The sequence below is a fragment of the Rhineura floridana genome, chromosome 4 (genome assembly GCF_030035675.1).
Source record: "Rhineura floridana isolate rRhiFlo1 chromosome 4, rRhiFlo1.hap2, whole genome shotgun sequence".
Lineage (NCBI taxonomy): Eukaryota > Metazoa > Chordata > Lepidosauria > Squamata > Rhineuridae > Rhineura > Rhineura floridana.
In genome coordinates this window covers 99377438-99398978 of record NC_084483.1, presented here as the reverse complement: position 1 = coordinate 99398978, position 21541 = coordinate 99377438, and the positions used below count along the sequence as shown (strand labels likewise).

Here is a 21541-nt window from a genome sequence, read left to right as displayed (position 1 = left end):
TTTTCACCTGGAGACTTTGGTATTTTGGAGTTCTCTCTGGGTGAGTCCCCTTAATCTCCGGCCTCTCAGCTTTCATTTAAAAATAAATAAATAAATCAAGTCATGCTTATATAAATATTTCTTCATACTATGTCCTGATAAGTATCTGATTTCACACTATGGCTGTAGAGTATTTCCTCTATGTTTTCAGTGAGCCCTTCTTTCTTGGGGTGGTCATGGTTCCCCTCCATTGTTTTCATCCTGAGGGGCAGATTCGGCTAAGAGATGGTGAGTAGCCCATGGCCCAAAGATGAAGAGAGGGAGTCCTTTGAAGTCCGAAGCCAGCAACTAGCTGAAAATGAAATTGGTAATTGTTTATTACAGCCCACCGTATTTGGGGAATCAAAAAACCCTTTGTCAAGGGCAATCTGTAAAAGTATATATATAAACAACATAAAAATCAATTGTAAGGTGTACTTAAAAATGTAAACTACAATACATTTATGAATTTATCTATTAAAAATGAACAATGCCATGATCTGCTGCCCCCTTTAGGATGCACACCTTAACGTGGTGAGGGGGTTTGAGAGTGCTGAAGAAGCTGAGAGCAATGCCGTCAGGGGTCTAGACCAAGAGGCTAGACTCCTAGCAGGGGCACCCATGGCGGAATGGTCAAAGCTGAGACAGCAGACTAAGATGCATCCAAACTCAGAGGAAGGCAATGGTAAACCACCTCTGAATGCCTCTTACAACGAAAACCCTATAAACAGAGTATCCAAAATGCAACATGAGATAGTGCTGGACCCCCCAGGTCAGAAGGCACTCAACGAGCTACTGAGGAAGAACAAAGGACAAGTACAAGTAGCGCTGTGACTAATGACGCAGCTGGGTCAAAGCCGAAAGGAAGCCCAGAGGCTGATGCGCACAGATGCGAAAGGAAAGTCCGGAGTTGTACGACGCACACAATAGGAACATGGAATGTGAGAAGCATGAACCAGGGAATGGAAAGTATGAACATTACAATACTTGGTGTGAGTGAATTAAAATGGACTGGAATGGGACATTTTCAATCAGGCAACTACAAAATATTTTATACAGGAAATGAGAAATCAAGAAGAAACAGGGTTGCTTTAATAGTAAGAAGTGATGTAGCAAAAGCAATTAGGAGCTACAACACAAGGCCTGAGAGAGTTATATCAATGAGATTAAATGGGAAACCTATTAACATAACCATTATCCAAGTCTACGCTCCAACATCAAACGCAGAAGAAGAAGAATTGGAGAGATTTTACGCAGAAGTACAGGAGGAAATTGATCACACACCAAAACAAGATATGATGATAATCATGGGGGACTGGAATGCAAAAGTAGGGAACAGAGAAGAACTAGGAATTGTGGGGAAATGGGGCTTAGGAGACATAAATGAAGCAGGAGAAAGACTTATTGAATTCTGTGAAGCCAATAATTTGTTTCTTGCCAACACATTTTTTGAGCAAAACAACAACAACTACTGTACACATGGACATCACCAGATGGTCAATATAGGAATCAAATTGATTATATAATTGGAAACAGAAGATGGAGAAGTTCCATACTTTCTGCAAACACAAGACCAGGAGCAGACTGCGGTACAGATCATGAACTGATCGTATCGAAAATCAGAGTAAAGCTAAAGAACAACAAAGCAATCATAATGCCAAAAAACAATTTAAATAACATTCCAGAAGAAAATAAAGATCAAATAAGGAACAGATTTGTGGCTTTAAACTTAGTTGACAGAGAACCAGAAGAACTATGGACTGAAGTCAGAGACATTATCAGGAATGCATTATCAAGAATGCAAAAAGACAATACCTCTAGTTAAAAAGAGAGAGAGACCTCAATGGATGACTGAAGAAACTCTTAAAATGGTTAAAGAGAGAAGGAAAGCAAAAGCAAAAGGAGATAGAAACACAGAACCTAAATGCAACTATACAATGACTAGTAGGGACAAAGAAAACTATTACAATAGTTATTGTATAGAAAAGGACAACAAAATGGGAAGAACAAGAGCCCTATTCCAAAAGATTAGAGAAATGAAAGGGAAATCTAAACCACGAGTAGGGGTGTTGAATAATCAACAGGGGAACACACTGACTGACCGAGATGAAATAAAAGGAAGATGGAAGCAATACACTGAAGAACTCTACAAAAGAGATGCAAGGATGACAGATTCATTCACGGAGGAACCATATGATGAAGAACCAGAAATTTTAGACTGTGAGGTGAAAGCTGCTCTTAAAATTCTTGGAAGAAACAAATCACCAGGAATAGACGGCATACCAATAGAGTTGCTACAAGCTACTGAGACTGAATCTGTCCAAATTTTGACAAAAATTTGTCAAGAAATATGGAAAACTAAACAATGGCCCACAGACTGGAAGCTTTCAATATATATCCCAATTCCAAAGAAAGGGGATCCCAGAGAATGCAGTAATTACCGAACTACTGCCTTAATATCCCATGTAAGTAAAGTAATGCTCAAGATTCTACAACAAAGGCTCTTACCATATATGGAGCGAGAAATTCCAGATGTCCAAGCTGGATTTAGAAAGGGAAGAGGCACCAGAGATCATATCGCAAACGTACGTTGGATAATGGAAAGGAGCAAGGAATTTCAGAAGAAAATCACCCTGTGCTTTATAGACTACAGCAAAGCCTTTGACTGTGCAGATCATGAAAAACTATGGAATGCTTTAAAAGAAATGGGGGTGCCACAGCATCCGATTGTCCTGATGCGCAACCTATACTCTGCACAAGAGGCTACTGTAAGGACAGAATATGGAGAAACCGATTGGTTCCCAATTGGAAAGAGTGTGAGACAGGGTTGTATTTTATCACCCTATTTAATCTGTATGCAGAACATATCATATGGAAAGCGAGATTGGACCAAGATGAAGGAGGTGTGAAAACAGGAGGGAGAAACATCAATAATTTAAGATATGCAGACGATACCATACTCTTAGCAGAAACCAGTAATGATTTGAAAAGAATGCTGATGAAAGTTAAAGAGGAAAGCACAAAAGCAGGACTACAGCTGAATGTCAAGAAGACTAAAGTAATGACAACAGAAGATTTGTGTAACTTTACAGTTGACAATGAGGACATTGAACTTGTCAAGGATTATCAATACCTCAGCACAGTCATTAACCAAAATGGAGACAATAGTCAAGAAATCAGAAGAAGGCTAGGACTGGGGAGGGCAGCTGTGAGAGAACTAGAAAAGGTCCTCAAATGCAAAGATGTATCACTGAACACCAAAGTCAGGATCATTCAGACCATGGTATTCCCAATCTCTATGTATGGATGTGAAAGTTGGACAGTGAAAAAGGCAGATAAGAGAAAAATCAACTGATTTGAAATGTGATGCCGGAGGAGAGCTTTGCGCATACCATGGACTGTGAAAAAGACAAATAATTGGGTGTTAGAACAGATTAAACCAGACCTGTCACTAGAAGCTAAAATGATGAAACTGAGGTTATCATACTTCGGACACATCATGAGAAGACACGATTCACTAGAAAAGACAATAATGCTGGGGAAAACAGCAGGGAGTAGAAAAAGATGAAGGCCAAACAAGAGATGGGTTGATTCCATAAAGGAAGCCACAGACCTGAACTTACAAGATCTGAGCAGGGTGGTTCATGACAGATGCTCTTGGAGGTCACTGATTCATAGGGTCGCCATAAGTCATAATCGACTTGAAGGCACATAACAACAACAACATGATCTTCTGAAAGCTGACTCATAAATTGAATCAATAAGGAAAAGGGACAACAAATAGAACATAATGCAAAATAAAACTTCACTTAAAACTTCACAGGATTATATATACACCCCAAATTGGGAAATACTTACAAAGCTTCTCTGATTTGAATAAACATGAGGCAAATGAGTGAAGAAGAATACAAATGTAAATGTCTTGTATAGATAACACACTGTTATCTAATCAATATAACAAACTGAATGTGTAGGAGTTGCTGGCTCTTAGAGAAGGGCAGATCAAAAACATAAAATCTTCAGACACAAATGAAAATAAATATGCACCCGAGATTTAAGAAAAAAATCTTTTTGCAACGCTTTTTCTGATTAAAATGAACCTGAAATCTAAAAGTAGATTAAAAAAAAATGCAGAGATCAGAATACCTTGTGCAAGTACCAGGCAGGTATCTCATCAATGTAAAAAACTGACTGAGCTCTTAGAAAGAGCTGGCTCTTATAAAAAGGAAGATAAACAGTAACCAACACAGGTGGGTGTGACCATGCACTAACAGCAGAGGAGTTTTTGAATTCCTAAAGGCGTATCATGCTGAATATTGATACTGATACTTTCTTTAAAATATTGATATTAATATCAATATTTTTTAGATGAATTTTCTAAAAAATCCACAGATTTTTTAAGGGGGGGGGAATCAGAAACCAGGCTCGGAGAGATGTTACTTCAAAATTCTCTCCGCAGAGATTGAGAATATGAAAATGATAAAATCCAATGGCAATTCCCATCGCCTGTTACAAGGAGCACTCTATTGTAGCATGTAGCAACTCTACTGGTATTCCATCTGTTCCTGGTGATTTGTTTCTTTCAAGTATTTTAAGAGCAGCTTTCACATTCTAAAATTTCTGGTTCTTCATCATACGGTTCCTCCGTGAATGAATCTGTCATCCTTGCATCTCTTTTATAGAGTTCTTCAGTGTATTGCTTCCATCTTCCTTTTATTTCATCTCGGTCAGTCAGTGTGTTCCCCTGTTGATTATTCAACATCCCTACCCAGTATTCAACATCTTTGTTATACTAAGCATGCTGACACCTGTTCTGCTGCCAGGTAGCAGCATGCTACATGGAGAAACACTACATCGATTTATAGCAGTCAACAATCATGAAATATTTTGGTATATGGAATTGCTGCTGGTATAACACTCATATACTGTAGATGTCTGATCAGAAGTGAATCTCACTGAGTTCAATGGGACCTACCCTCAAGATAGCGGATATAGGATTCCACTCTGACAATCTACATAGACTAGTGGAGTGACCACAACCTCTTTAGCTATTTTGTTCCCTTGCCTCACTCACAATTAGAAAATTACTGTTAATATTTTAGCTACAGCTTTTCATTTTTCAGTTTCTCTTTTTCTTATCTAACATACAGTTGTTTACATCCATGCTTATACTATGTGGCACTTTATCCCACATCTGCTCTACATAACACTACAAAACACCATAAGAAATCATAGGAACATATGAAGCAAGTCAAACCATTGGCCCATCTAGCTCAGTATAGTCTGCTATGACTGGCAGTTGCTCTCCAGGGTTTCTGACAGGAGTCTCTCTCAACCCTACCTGGAGAAGTTGGGGATTGAATCTGGGACCTTCTTCATGCAAAGCAGGTGCACTACTACTGAGCTACGAAAGTGCAATGGATGCCATAACACAATGGTTGAGTTACATGCAAGTATTTTCCAATGCTTTAATACCAGATTGATGTGCAGTGGTGCTTCTACAAGTTAGCTCCTTATGATCTCACTTCATATTTTTGTACTAAACTAATATATTTCTATCACTTCAAGGAAGGAGTTCCAGTCCCAATCTAATCTAATCTCTCTCTCACACACACACTATACAGATATGTAATCTTCAAGGCTATCCCGTTTCTTCCTCCAACAGGTTAGTGGTGCTGTCAAATCTGACCACATTGATACTCATAAGATGATATATGCAGATCTTTCACCACAGCAGCACACATTCCACTATTGCCTAGAGATCTGTGAAGAGTGGGGAAGAGGAAGAATAGGTACTTCTAAGAAAAAGTAGATACTTTCAGTCTATACGAAAAAGTTAATGACTTCTGCCACATTTATTGTACAACCTGCTCTAATCTCATGCTGATGAGTGGTAATAGAGGAAGGCCCACTCCAACAAGCTGAAGTTTCCAACGTGTGAGGACAGAGGAGACTAGTAAATACAAACACAAACCCCAAAGTGCAGCAGCACATAGCATGATGTTGAATTTATTAGGGTCAGTGTGATTCTAAAGCAGCATAGTATCTCCACTGACCTTGGTAGCACTTACATATGACTGCATAAGGTTAGGGCAGAGCTTGGAAAAGTTACTTTTTTGAACTACAGCTCCCATCAGCCTAATCCAGTGGCCATGTTGCCTAGGGCTGATGGGAGTTGTAGTTCAAAAAAGTAACTTTTCCAAGCTCTGGGTTAGGGGTTGCCAATGCAAGACCCACGGGCATCAATCTGCCCGCTAGTACCTCCCATTGCACCCTTGTAAGGTCTCAGTAAACATCTCCTCGAAAATCTACAATGCATGAAAGACTGCCCTTTCTAGTCGGTTTCTGTTTGGGTTCAGGTGGCCTCTTTTACATTGAGTACATCCCCTTAAACATGCCCACATTTCATCCAGTACAGTACTGGATACCTTCCCTCCTTTCTGTTTTGAACAAAGGAGAAATGCTAAGAGCTTCTCTCTGAGAGTAAGCATAGTGGTGGCTGTTGTAGCTGACATTCCCCCTTTGATTGGAGACGCAGGGGGAGAGCCTGCACCATTTGTGATCCTGTTTCTTTCTGTTCTTTTAGAGGTGGCAGCCATTTTGTTAAAACCATCACTCCTTGATTCGGTAAAATACTGCCTCCTTCTCAGCCAATTGGCAAGAATCTCCTCTTTATCCTTTCAAAAGATACACCAGAGGACCTTGAGACTTAACTTAAAAATCCTGGTTAACTGTTTGGTAGCAGCAGGAGAGAAATTTGTAGACACTGAATTCAGTAATTCAAGTAGCATCTCTGACAGTGAGAAAGGACAACCAAATGGTGAGCGATAGAGAAGCAGAAAGCAGCATTCAAGCCTGGCCAGATTATTCTTTAATTTTAGAAGGTTGTATCATATTAGAAGGGTGTGTGGCTGTGACTATTATGAAGGGACCCTGCACTTCTGAAGTTGCCACTATGGTACTGGGTAGGCTACATTCCAGCTATGCAAATATCAGAGGCTTCTACATGTACCCGCAGTCATCTCTCTGTCTTTCATCCAGGCAAGGAAGAGTCACGATCACCGTCAAGGACACATTCCAGCCCCGTTCCACTGTAGGCCTGAGGTTTCCTACCCCTGATTCATGGGACTCTTCTCAAAACTCTCCAGCCAACACAAGGACCAGCCATTCTCTCTCTTGACTATGTATTTGACACATGTGGGAAGGGATCCTTTGCATATAGTGTTGTAGACATACCTGGGGGGTATCCTGGGCTAGCCAGGACCTTCCTTTGCATAGAGGAGCTCTACACATGTCAGTACATGGGTAGGGCTCCTCTCATAGCCAAAAGGTGTGGTGGTGGGCTCTGAAGCCCTTTGTATAATTTTGAAATTGTCAATCTAGATAGGTGACTAGTCCCACTAATGGCATGGATTATGTTCTAGATTTTGTAGTCCTGTCTGGAATGAGGTTGTGACTTTTACTCAAAATGCAGATACAATGTGTCTCTCTAAGCAACATTATTCAAGACTGACTGTAGAAATATCTGCAGGCACCTCTATGCACGCAGAACTACTTTTATATAGCTAGCTTGATATTAAAATTCCCTTAGTTAGTCTGCTTGTGGAAAACAGGTATACTTTTCCTTTTCTTGTGTTTGGAAAGCATGTCTGGATTTTATAAGCACTTTGATGAAAAACATAATATAATATTTTCATCACATAAATTCTGTTCTGAATGAATACAATCATTAAACAGTAAATAGCAGAGATGTTTACCAAGTTTTCACTATCCAAATTTCCCTGCTGAATCTGGACATCCAAATTACCAGCACCTGTTTTGGGAACAGTCTGATAGGTTAGTTATCCATCCCTTTTCTGTTGGTTTGCTTTTTAAAATTTTTGGACTTTGTACACACTGCTACATACATAGTTTCCCCCATTTTCATATTCTCACTTTTTTATTTAGAGGCTTCTGGTTTGCTCCAGTGCAGATACACAATGATTAAATCACAGAACAAAAAGGAGTCTTGATGTCATTTCACAATCACACCAGGATTCCTTTTTCTGCTGTGATTTAATTAGTGCACCCAGGAAGGAGCCAATCTAGGGCAGAATACGAGTTGATTGATTGATTGATTGATTGATTGATAGATAGATAGATTGGGCTTATTTATATGCCACCTTTCCACAGTGACCTGTGCCCAAAGTGACTCACAACAAACACTCTAAATAAAGGCACTGGGGTATGGGAGAGAAGTCAGTTTACAAAACATAGCAATACACTCAAATAAGACAAAAGTAAACAATTTAGCAAACATAAAATAAATTCAATATTACAAAAGAAATAATGTAAACTTATTTGCTTTACAGATGCACAGTATTGGTTGCCTGGGTGAGAAGAACACAGTTTTACTGGAGGGATCAGTAAATACTGCTTGGTTGAGATGGCAGTCAGGTTACCTCTAGGTTGTATTTTTTGGGGTGGGTGGGATTCAAGCATACCTTGGGAAATGTAGCTTTGCATAGTTAAAGTGTATTAAAGGGCTCTGTTGTCCTTCTGCGGCAATTTCACTTCACAAAGAAGCAGGTTTTTGCAGTTAGGAATGAGATGGGGACATGCATTAAAAAGACTGGAATAAATGAATGGTTAACGGGAAGACATATAAACATCCTGCAAGCAAATCAGGATGAGTTTTCATCGTGTATTGAGCTCATTGTGTATACAACTTCAAATCAAACCAAATGGTCAATAAAGACCAGATTATACAGCTACGAGAGTGGCTGCATACTATAGTCAGCATGAATTTTTTGCATTCCACAGTGTTAAATTGAAATTACCTCCTATGCAGAGCTTGGAAAAGTTACTTTTTTGAACTACAACTCCCATCAGCCCAATCCAGTGACCATGCTGGCTGGGGCTGATGGGAGTTGTAGTTCAAAAAAGTAACTTTTCCAAGCTCTGCTCCTATGCCATTCTGATGCTTCCCATAACTTCATTTCAAAACAAAACCTTACAAACCTTATAGTCCTAAACTCAGAAATGCTTGCTTAACAACCCTCTAAGTTTTCATGGTGATACACATAACAGTCAGAGAATCGAGTGTTCAAAGTATTGTTGCCTGCTGTTAAAGAAGTAGTGCAGGAGGAAGAAAAAGCCTTGGAGAAAGGTGAACTAGAGGCTGGAGCAGAGCAGCTGTCGATAAGATTTCTTCGCCCCGTGTGTGCCAGCTGTGCAAGAAAAAGTGCAGGAGAAGCCTGAGGTGGGAGTGTAAGCCCAAGAGAAACTCCCAGCGCCTGGAGAGATGGGTGGGATAAAATCCCCAATTGACTTTGCCCCTTGGGTGCCCCATAATGGTCTTATAGGGTGGGATGCAGCTCCTATGATGGGTGCAGTCCCTGGGCAAATTCCAGCAGTGAGAGGCACCCAGGACCCTGTGAGTTTGGAGGGCAAGAGACACTGGGAGGGTTACCTGCCTCTGTTTGGGCTAATGTTTCACACTGGAGATTGTGAGGGCGAACAGAGAAGGTTTCTTTCTGCCAACCTGGGTGGGCTAGGCCAGCTAATCCTGAAGAAGACGCCCCCAGATAAAGATTTGTGGCAGAACTTTGATTTGGAGTTTGGGGCAGGAGACAAAGTGGACTGGCTTACAGACTTTTCCCAGAGCAGAGAGTGAGAAGAAAATGGCTACAGCCTGCCATGTGCTGATGAGGAAACAAATCTGTTCCTGGAGAGGAGTCCCAACCCCCTGCAGGCAGCAGCAGGGATCAGCTTGGACTGGGAACTCCATGAAGCCCCAAGACAAAGGGCCATGTTGGCAACGGCATGGCTTGGGGCCGGGCCGGATTATCCATTAGGCTTAGTAGGCTGAAGCCTAGGGGCCCGGAGCTCTTGGGGGCCTGTGGGGCACTGGCCCAAGGGCCCCTGGAGCTACAGAGGACCCTCTGCTCTCCTTCCACGAAAGCATCCACAGACCGCCATCCCCCTGCTATCCCCCCGCTTTACCTACCTTTCTGTTGTTTTTTGTGGTGCACAGATTTGCCATCAATAAAGATGGCAACCAAGGTTTCCTTAAGGGACTGAAGCCTCTGCTGCCATCTTGGCTGATGGCACGCATGCGTGCTACACGCGCGCGTTGCTGCCATGAACAAAGATGGCAGCAGAGGCTTCAGCTCTTTAAGGAAACCTCGGCCACCATCTTGATTGATGGCAAACCTGCACGCGCCGCAAAAAACAACGGAAAGGTAGGTGAAGCGTGGGGATAGGGGCCCCCAAACACCAATCAGCCTAGGGGCCCTCCTCAGCTTAATCTGGCCCTGCTTGGGCATGGGGATTATGCATATGGGACTGTATACTGATTTGCTGTAGGAATTCTTCTGAAGGCATTGCCTTTTGAAATGCTGTTGATTTGTGCTTTTTTTTGCATGCGCATGGGGATATGAGCCGTTTAATTATTTTTTAGGAATTATGCTGATAGGTTTTTGTACTAAGATTTTAATGTTAAGATTTACTATTCTGTGACTGTTGGATTGTGGGTGTATGTACAACTGTTTGGGGAAGCAAGGAAAAAAGTGCATGTGGTTGAGGGCATGCTTAAACATGTCAGGAACTCAGTATCTTGGCCACTGCCAAGTTATGAGGACTGGGTAAGCTGTTTGGATGCAGAACTGTGATTGGGAGCTCCAAGAAAGAAGAGGAAGCCTAAAGAGGGAGCAGTTAATTGAAAACTTGTTGAAAGGGATGGTCTGTTTTTGTACTTGTGTGGAAATGAGACTGTAATATGACTATGCTTTTAATGATGTATATTTCAATGTCTTACTAACCTGTACCAGTTATTTCTTTGTAGGAAAAGCTGTTATTCTGTTGTTTGCTTGCAGGTCTGGGACAGACCTTTTTCAGAGAAGGGGGTAGTGTTTTGAGTATGGGGGTTGGAATGGATGATCCCTGTGGGTCCCCTTTCCAGTCTCTGATTTGGAGACTTGCACCTGGGGGGAAAGAAACTCGCTCTGCTGGTCAGATGAGTCTCTCCTTTGTTAAACAAATAGAGGGCCAGGTAGGATGATGGGATTATCGGTTGCCCAGCAACTGGTGAATGGGCCAGGAAGACCCTTTTGTTATTGAAACTCTTCTGGAGAGGATCCCCCCCCTTCCTGGAGCCCAGGAGAGGCTTGTAGTTTGAGTTGTCTGAGAAGAATTGCTGGGGACTGGAGGCAGGCAGAGAGACTGGCTCTCTGCACCATGGCATTTGGGGTGCCTCCTGTAATACAGATGGAAAAGCTGGATATTGGACTGCTGATGCCTTGAACCCCTCCATCTTAAGCTCACATTGGAATGTGTGTAAATGAATAAACCATATTTCATAAAGACACCACAGTCTCCACTGACCTTCTTCCCCAAGGAAGCCAAACCCTGGAGGAGCGCAGGGACCTCTGAAATCTCACCACTCGGAGATTGGGGAGGTGTGCAACAGTATAAAACAAGAGGGGAAAAAATCTAGACCCCTGTTGGATTTCTTTCTGTCTGTGGCCTCATGATTTGTTGAAATTAATTAAAAATCAACCATGTTCACAGAGTACCTGTAATCCTATTACTGACCTTGCCCCATACTCTGACCTTCATCTTCTGCAGTTTAGAAGTTTAAAAAATGCATAGCTGATTTTTAATTTAAGAAAGTTAACATTGAAGTCTATTATAACGTCAGGCATGCTCAGTAAGAACCAACTGTCAGTGTTCTGAAAGCCAGACTCACAGCTCTTTGGCTTGGCTAATCAGGGGGCCACACCCACACCATACCTTTATTCCACTTTAGGCAGTCATGGCTTCCCCCAAAGAATCCTGGGAAGTATAGTTTGTGAAGGGTGCTGAGAGTTGTCAGGAGACTCCTGTTCGTCTGCCGAAGCTCCAGTAACCCAAGCGGTTTAACTCTTCTGGTGATTGTAGCTGTGAGGAGAATAGGGCCTCTCCTAGCAACTCTCACCACTTCCCAGGATTCTTTGTATGGAAGCCATGACTGTCTAAAGTGAAATAAAGGTCTGGTGTGGATGTGGCCTGCTTTGGTTTAAATTTTGGTGGGAGACCACATGTGCATCCTGTAGAATAAAAAGGTGGGGAAAACACTGAAAAAAATGATACTGTTCACAATGTTTTCATTTTGGAAGGTAAAGGGGCTTTCCCTCCACCCAGTTCCCTCGCCTCCCCTCCCCTCCGCCCAGTTCCCTCCCCTCCCCTCCCCTCCGCCCAGTTCCCTCCCCTCCCCACCCCTCCGCCCAGTTCCCTCCCCTCCCCACCCCTCCGCCCAGTTCCCTCCCCTCCCCACCCCTCTGCCCAGTTCCCTCCCTTCCCCACCCCTCCCCTCCCCTCCCCACCCCTCTGCCCAGTTCCCTCCCCTCCCCACCCCTCCCCTCCCCTCCCCACCCCTCCCCTCCCCACCCCTCCCCAGGTCAGTTTTAGCTATCCTAATGATGTTTGCATAGGAGTAAATCCCACTGAACTCAATAAGCATACAAATGATCAAACCTGCCCTCCCCTCCTCCTTCCTCCCATCACTTCCCTTTTGTCCCTTCCCTCCTCCTTTCCTTTGGTAACAAGAATTTGGTAACATGTGCCTCTGAGCATATGGTGAGTGGTGGCAACACCTGAAATCAGCCCAAATAACAGAAATGAGACACATGCGGTGATGTTCTTGTTTTACCAGGGAGGAAGCAACAATATTAAGACCGTTGATAAAGTTCAGATAGTCACTTAAAATATGTTTGATTTACTTTGCAATTTTAGTCACATTTCCTATAGTAAATCATTATATTTTGCTTCTGTTTTTGTGAATATGTGAAGTACAGCAACATTTTGCAAAATATACAGTAAAAAACTCCCAAAACAATTGTGTACTAATGGCACTGACTATTCTGCAGAATAGTTTGCACAAGATAAAACAGTGGGAGGTGAAATATATTCTAGCAAATTTGTAGGTGTGTTCTATGTTTTTAATTGAACATGTCCACCTTTCCTTAAGTGTAGTGGTTTAAGCATAGCAGGCTGAAAACATGCATCTTGGGCAGGCCAAGTTTGTTTTTCCCAACAGCTAAATTCATTGTTTAAGAAGTAACATATTGTAATCAGTCTGATTTTATATCAAACTGCAGTTTCAGATTCAACTGTTAATGCATCCAAATTAGAAATAGAGCATAACCTCCAGTTTGAAACACAAAAGGCTATCTTCAGCATCATATGACACTGACCAATAAAAAGGATTTGAAATTAATAAAAATAAATTTGACACAGATTTCTAGGATGAATAATGAGAGAAATAAAATTTTCTAGGCTAGATTTTCTGTAGAAACAGTAGTAACAAAGTAAAAGTAACAAAGCAATGTAAGAAGAACACCAACAAACATACAAAAATGTAATTCACCATCTTTGGAGATGGCAGGTGTTGCCACCACTCACCGTATGCTTAGAGGCACATGTTACCAAATTCTTCCAAGCTACACAGGAAGTGGATTGGACTGGGAAAGACCAACCCAAATTGTGTCTGCATTTTGACAAATTCATAGGGCAGTACAATATCTCAGAGAGAAGGTCGTGTCTCCTACTCCCTTGGTGCATTTACTATAGCTGCCCACTTTCCCTGCTTTTTAAAGTTTGATAGAAATATCTGTTGGTTATAGGTACGTTCTTAAGATGCAAGGGTTTTTTTGCCTATTAGTGAATATAATTTAATCTTTGCACCTGAGCTTTGTGCAAGCAAATTAGCTCAATATCACTGCTCAATAAATAGGCTGTCTGGAGGAGACCCACATTATCTTACTTACTTGGCCATTTAATGAGCAATGTCAGTGATGCTTGACCAGTTCCTGCTGTGTATTGAATGAATGATTTTTATTTCGGTCGCAGACCAGCCATTATATCACTAAATCCAATACAAAGAATTGCATCATACACAAAAGCATGAAATACATACAGATTAATATAAAAGAACTGAATTTACAATTAAAAATATTTAAAAAAATACATAGTGGCTAGAATAAAGTATTTAACCAAGATCCATTACCATTTTCCTACACTTGATAGCTGCCGCACAAAATCTGGCTACATTACTAGTGACCCATGGGATTTTATCTGCTAACATAAAGGAGGGACAATCAGATTCCGAAACCAGAGGGAATGCTTGTAAGATTGGGGTGATGAAAGCAAGGCGAATGTCCCTGTAAAAGGAACAATGTAAGAGGACATGTCCAATTGACTCCACCTCCCCGTTATCACATGGGCAGACTCGATCACCAAGGGGAACTCCATTGTATCTTCCCTCCAGGACAGCAGAAGGCAAGACATTGTGTCTGGCAAGGGTAAATGCCTTTCTATATTTTACAATAGTTAGATCTGCAAGGTAATTTGCCGGTAGAAATATCCTTCGGGTCAGGCGTGGATTAGGGTATGCCGCCAGCAAACTCAGGTTAGTTTGAAGTTCAATGTCCTTTATCCATTGGGAGATAAGCAGTTTGGCCTTAGTTAGCCCGAATTTAATAAGCGTCTCCAGAGAGAAACCTAAGGCGTATATTTTCTTATACACCATCTGCTTCCATTTTGACTGGAAGGGATCTTCTAATGTAAGAGGGGCTAGTCCCCCAGGGGAAAAGATCAGCTTTAGCCAATAATTGATCCTGAGGGTCCACACCCGAGACTCTATCAGAGGAAGTCCGACCTCTAAACAGCAGGCCACATTAGGTATACAAGGGGGGAGTGCCAAAATGGCTCTAAGAAATTTGGCTTGTATAGCTTCCAGACACCCAAAGTTACTGTAGGTGCAAAATTGTGCTCCATATATCAGTTGTGCTATTATCTTGGCGCTGAATACCTGTAGTGTGGCGGGGATGTATTGTCCCCCTTTACTATAATAAAAGGAGAGCAATGCCTTTACACTCCTCTGTACATTCTCGGTGGCGCTGATACACTGAGGCTTCCAGTTCCTGTTGTGTAATGTGCCATCTTGAATTCTGTTGCTATCTCCACTTAGGAAGCTGTATGTTGGAGAGCACATGCATTTCTAGTATCATCCAAAAAGGTCTCGGGTAGCAGAGTTAGGAAACTGCTGCCTGTTTTAAGAGGCAGATCTGGGCTAAAAAGATCAAGAGTCTGATTCTGTATAAGGCAGGGATATGGTGTTGCGTTGGTGTCAGCGGGCTATTGCTGTTTTGAATGTGAACCGCTCGGCGTTAGTGTTTGTAGTGCAACGCGAAACCACAAGGGGGCGTATGTATGTAGACGTGCCTGCGCGGTTTTTATTGCCGCTCATTGCTCCATTGAAAACGCAGGGACTGAGCGGCGTGTTGCAATTTTGGAACGCATCTGTTCCCAAAGAGCAGAAACTGAGAAGTCATCCCATTTATACCTTCGGATTAGAAACAGATCTTTAAAACAGCTGATCCTGCCCCCTTCTCGCCAGCTTGCGAGAACTTTTCCTAGATCTGTATGTAACCAACTCCATCATTATGCAAGTCGTTCCCTCCTCCTTCTGCTCTGATGCGGGATCTCTAATGTAGGGTGATGGTTTCCTTGCGGAACCTTTTCTCTGTAACACTAGGAGTTGGTGCTTTCTGGGAAGGTGCAGCGTTTGCTACTGCTAAGTGCAGGTTAGTGATCATGTACCTCGGCGCTCTCTCTGCTGCAAAGCAGTAGGACACGAAAGCGGCACCCCAGAGCTCCCCCTCCTCCTGCGGATTGTCTTTGTAAATACATAGCCATTAGTTTTCCAGAACCTTGCTGTTAAACGCTTGGAAACGTGGCTTTTAATTTCCCTTTAGGGCGTTGTTGACGCGAATAGTTGGCTTCTTTCCCCGTCTTCTGTAGTTAAGTTCATTCTTTCTTTTTGCTTGCCTTCTCACTGTTTCATTTTGTATTAATGCTGGGTGCTAAAAAATGATATAAGTAAATAAACGGTTCCTGGTTGGGAAAAGAAGGTAATGGGTGGAACTCTAGCCCAGGAGGGCTCCTCAGTGTTTTCAGATCAGGAACCCACTTTAAATCCAAACACGCATTTGGGGACCCATTTCTTAATTTTTAATTGTGTATGTATTTCTATGGCGGTAGTGCTGCTGTTGCAACCCATCTTAGGCCGCAACCCTGGGTCCCGACCCGGGTGTTGAAGACCTCTGCTAGCCCCATAAAGGGATACAACTTCATTGTGGTTCCTTTTGGATGCTTTGCACGTTACACCGTTGTAATAGAAGTCGATTGTGTGGCAAGGTTGTGCAACTACCACTTGTGTGGATAATTAAGGTTGGGAGGAAATGGTATTCTGTGTATCCTAAGAGGAATCTAGGGATTAACCTTGGCTCAAACGCTCTAGAATGTTACCTTGGCCTCTTACCCTTGTGCTCTTTCCCATTTCTGTATTTTGTGAACATAAGCCCTGCTAGATTAGGCCAAAGTTTCCTCTAGTTCAGCACCCTGTTCTCACAGTGGCCAACCAGATGCCTACAGGAAGCCCACAAGCAGGACCTGACTGCAACTGCACTGTCTTCACTTGTGATTCCCCGCAACTGGTATTCAGAGGCATGCTGCATAATTGGGCTTTCCCCCTTTGCAGGATCATGATCAAAATCGCAAAAATAAAGAGTGTGTTGGATTTTCAGGATCTGAAGGAGTTGTAAGGTTCTGAAATGCAGGTTGTGATCCTAAGTGTACTTATGAGTAACCTCTAGTAGTCTTTCTAACACCCAGACTGGATTATTGCAATGTGCTCTACATGGGGCTGCCATTGAAGATGACGTGGAACTAGGGTTGCCATGTTCCTGGCCTGAGACTGATCCTGTATCTTTAGGAGAAGAGAAAGTCAGCCAAGTGCAGGTGTTCTTGCAACACTGTAATGGGAAAAACCACAAGGTGGAATTCTCCCTTCCTCCTGCACAACTTTTAAAGATACAGAAGACCTCTTGATTGCCAGGCCTGGCCTCTAAGAGGTCTTTTGTATCTTTAAAAGTTGTGCAGCGGGAAGGGAGAAATCCACCTTGTGGTTTTTCCATTACAGCGTCGCAAGAACACCTGCACTTGGCTGACTTTCTCTTCTCGTAAAGATACAGGATCAGTCTCAGGCCAGGAACCTGGCAACCCTACTTGGAACTTCAACTGGTCCAAAATGCAGTAGCCAGATTACTGGCTGGGATTTCTTTTAGAACTCATATAACCCCTGTTCTAAAACAGTTGCATTGGTTACCAGTTTGTGGCCGGGCCCAATATTATTTTAAGGTGCTCATGTTAGTGTTTAAAACTCTAAACGACTTAGGCCACAAATATCTCAGACACAGTCTCTTTCCCTACAGATCCTCTCAGGTGTTAAGATCAGCAGAGGGGCCCTTTTTGGTAGTTCCACCACCCTCAGAAGTTTGGGGGATGGTGGCCTGGGGGAGTTTCTCTGTGGCAGTCCCTAAGTTGTGGAATTCCCTCCTTGCAGAGGTGTATCTGGCACCTTGATTACACAGTTTTTGGAGAATGCTAAAGACATCCCTCTTTATCCTGGTCTTTGGCTCCTGAGGTGTATGTTTTTAGAACCCACCCTGTTCGTGTGACTGAAATGTGTTTTAGTGTATTTTAGATTTGGTAATTCCTCCTGTGATCCAATCTATCTGCCCCTGGGGACTCTCCCTAAGCCAAACCCCTTTCTCTGCCACACCCCCTTGCCCAGATGTTTTAGTCTGGAAGAAATGTGTCCTTGAACGCTTGGTTGCCTAGGTGAAGGATATGGAGGAGTCTGTGAGAGTGTGTAGAAACTAGCATGTTGTACAGCTGTAAACTTCACATTCATTGCTCTGTCCCCTTTTGTCTCCAGCCCCAGTCACCACTTGCATGTGGACCCCGGGCAGTTCCTGGTGAGGAAATTGGGCAGGGGCTGAAAAAGATTCCTCTTTTCTTTAGTGTGTTCTGTTGAGCTGTGATATTTTTGAATAAGGAACAGTAAGAAAAAAATAAGAGGTTGTTGGATATTTCTTGTTTAAAATGAGGAAATATTTGGTAGCCTTTCTTCTGTCTAGATGTGCATTTTTATGTGAAATCCCATTTACTTAATGGAACTTCTAAGTAGGTGTGGACAGGATTGCCGCATAAACGTCATACTTTGAAGTCTTTCTTCTCTTGTGTTTTCATGGTCTCTTAACTACTTTTCCTTCTTTCCACTAGCTTAAAGGTAATTAGAGTTGATGGTACGAAAATTGGTTTTCTTTAGGCATAACTTGAGGCTCTTACATAATCTCTCCTCCTAAAGCTTAATGTGCAAAGATTTGACAGTGCAATGTCAGCGTGGAGCGTGCATAGAAATCTAAATCACTGTAGGGCAAGAAATTCTAATTTTGAATGTTATTACCAAACTGATTACCAGTTTAAACCATATTGCATTATTATTTCCAGGTTCACTGTGCTATGAATGCCTTTGCTTATCTTAATCCACTGTAGTTTGAGAAGCAGTCATGCCTGTAAATATCATTTGTAGGGAGGAATGGGGATGGATAATGTCAACAAGGCAAAAAGTATGTTCAAAACGGCATTTATGTCTGCTTCCTATTTGGATAAGGTGGTTTGCATGTCATTGAAGCCATTGAATGAGTTAGGAGTTCTGAGATGTAATTTTGTTATGTGTGTTAACTTTTTTGGAGGAGTGATAGAGCTGTTTCTAACCTCAAGAGGAGGATGAGGCACTCTGTCATCTCTAGGGCATTTGTTGTCCATTGTGTAAGTTCTTACTGGGATCTTGTTTAAAATGAAGTTTTGAGCTCTCAGTTGAAGAAATGTATATAGAGCTAAAGAGTCAGAAAAAAGGAAGTAAACAACGCCAGATTATAGTTTTGTTCAGGTTTCATGACATCCAAAATCATGACCTAGACATATACTCCGAGTTCAAAAAGTAGCATGTGATGTGGCACACACAGAATGAAGCACATGATTTAGGAAAGTCACTAAAAAGCCTTGCTGCATTTATTCAGTCTCACCTTACAGGATGTGCTCTCTGTGTGTGCATGTGCGCATTTGGCCTCTCTCACGTTTTTCAGGTGTCAATTTGTAAATGCAAATATTATTTAAATACATGACCCTCACTTGTAACTTCTTACCTCTATGTAATGAACATGATGTGCAAATAGGTTTGTTACAAAAGGGGCCAGGCCTGGATGGAGGCCCAACTGATAAAAGCTCTCAATTCCTTGAGATGCCAATAAGGAATAGAGACGAGACCAGATCAGTATAAAGTCTTGCCTTTTAATACCTTTGCAAAGGGAGGGCCACAGTCAAGTGGCTCTCCAGAATAGCTGACAGTCATCATATTTATAGGCTATAGATGCGTCACATACATAATATCAGAAATGCATAGCTTATCAAGAATACATCATTTCGGTGCCTTCCCATCATTGTTTAATTTTCTCAGCATCTGTCTATTCTGGTCCACTTCTCTGTTCTCATCCCAAACTTCCTCTATCCTTGACCTTTGGTCCTACAAGCTGGGAATAACATTTTTAATTGCTAAAGAAGCAGATAAGCGGAAAACTCCCGTACTTTTCACAAGCAAGGAAAGCAAGCATATGTTTCATTTTGCATTATTTGATTTCATTTTAGTACAACATTTTAATTTTAACTCATTGCAACAGGTTGATAAAGAAATGCAACACATTTATACAAATTAGCTGTGGTCCTTTGTATTACGATATATTTCTTATAGTGTAGTATTAAACAGTGATGACCTTGTGGGTAAGCAGGATTTCACTGCTCCTCTTCTTTGGAAAAACAAAGTTTAATACTGTTTAAAAATCTTGAATATCACTATTTTCAAAACTACCAGCTACAAATCATTATTCCTCTAACCTGCTGTCAGTTGTTCTAAGTCCCCAGCGAATGTCGAATATGAAGAGATGTTGCTTTGATGAGTCTGCAATTTGTAGACATTTCAAGTTCACCCAGGAACTGGAAAGGCCTTGAATGTATATGTCATACTAATAAATCCAAATCAGAGGAAGGCAATGGTAAACCACCTCTGAATACCTCTTACCATGAAAACCCTATTCATAGGATCACCGTAAGTCAGGATTGACAGGAATGCAGTCCATTCCAATGTTTAAATCCAAAAGTAGTTAAACTTTCTAAACATAATTATTTATCAAACACCACCGATGTGCATGACACTTTTCAAAGGACTAGAAACACAAGCTGCCCAAAAGAAGCACCTTGCCAAATGAGGGGCAGAAATCATTCCTAAATGTCTTTGGTTGTGGTGGAGTAGAAAGAAAAAATATGTTTTCTTCTTAGGTTCTTGCAATGTATCTTCACAATGTACTGTTCTATCAGGGAAAATCCAGTCGGTGCCTGTAACGTTTGCTTATTCAATATAACCTTTGTTCTGATAACTCTATTTAGATGGAGAGGAAATTTCACTTTCCGGAAAATGTTGTTTTGAGTACTCAGAAACATAAGAAGCCCCTGCTGGATCAGACCAAAGGCCCATCTGGTCCAGCATCCTGTTCTCACAATGGCCATCCACATGCTTAAGGGAAACCTGTAAGCTGGACATGAATGCAACAGCACTCTCACCCTCTCTCCACTTCTGATTTCCAGCAACTGCTGTTGAGAAGATGGAGGTAGCCATCATGTGTAGAAGGCACTGACAGCCTTATCCTCCATGAAAATAAACCTCCACAACAGAAGCACCTCCTTAAAAGATTTCTGGATCTCGCCTCCAAAATGAACAATATTTTTTTTCCTAAAAATTTAACCAACCAGTTTCTTCTCTCCCCTCTTCCCAGCAAAACATTTGTCACACCCAATTGACTGGAGTGACTCTGTTTATTCACAGAATAGTTGCTATTATATGTTCAGCCACCAGCTGTTAATCCTACAAATGTGTGTGCATATACATTCATAGTTTGCTCATGCAATTTAGCAAATACATGTAGATGGATAGATTTCCAAATTTGAGGCAAGTATATATATTTGCCTGTCCAAATCATTTCAGGTGAAAGTGTAAAGTAAAGTTCTTGGCTCGTTTTTTGTCTTATCGCCTGAGAGCCTACTGTGAGGTCATGAAAGTAGATTCCCTGGCCAAGTGCCCTATTCAGTTTTCTTTGCTTCCTGGCTTTTACACAAAGAAAGCCATGACTAAGAAAGGGAGGTGCTTCTTATATTTTGTGCTGTTTTTATTTCCACTGGATCCTGATTTGTCCTTTAACAATCCCACGTTATGATGTGGCGGCGAGAGAGGACATAAAAGCCATGCTTAAGGGTATGCTGGCTCATTCAGTTTCCTGATCCATTGATTCAGCATATATGAATCCTTCAGGCTACAGAGCACAGTCTGCACGGATTTCCTCATAGTCTAAAGTTATAGATCAGAGAATCTCTCTCTCTCTCTCTCTCTCTCTCTGGTTGGCAGTGGAGGCAGTGAGCCCACAAGACAGTGCAAACCATGCTCAATGACTCTTACTGCCCCTGGGTACCAATGCCCTGTGTTTAATGTATAGTGCTGAACTGGTATGAGCAGGAAATGCCCCCAAGAAGCTATGTAAGAGCAAACAGA

The 21541-nt window shown here is 41.9% G+C and overlaps 1 protein-coding gene across 1 annotated transcript in view; it reads left to right on the top strand.

Annotated features, from left to right (window-relative positions):
* Positions 1-15276: 15276 nt before the first annotated feature.
* The window catches only part of ECHDC1 (ethylmalonyl-CoA decarboxylase 1), a 40888-nt gene continuing 34623 nt past the window's right edge, over positions 15277-21541 (top strand). The window contains exon 1 of the mRNA XM_061623794.1: positions 15277-15623. The gene's annotated coding sequence lies outside the window, so the exon portion shown is untranslated. The remainder of the gene's footprint in view (positions 15624-21541) is intronic.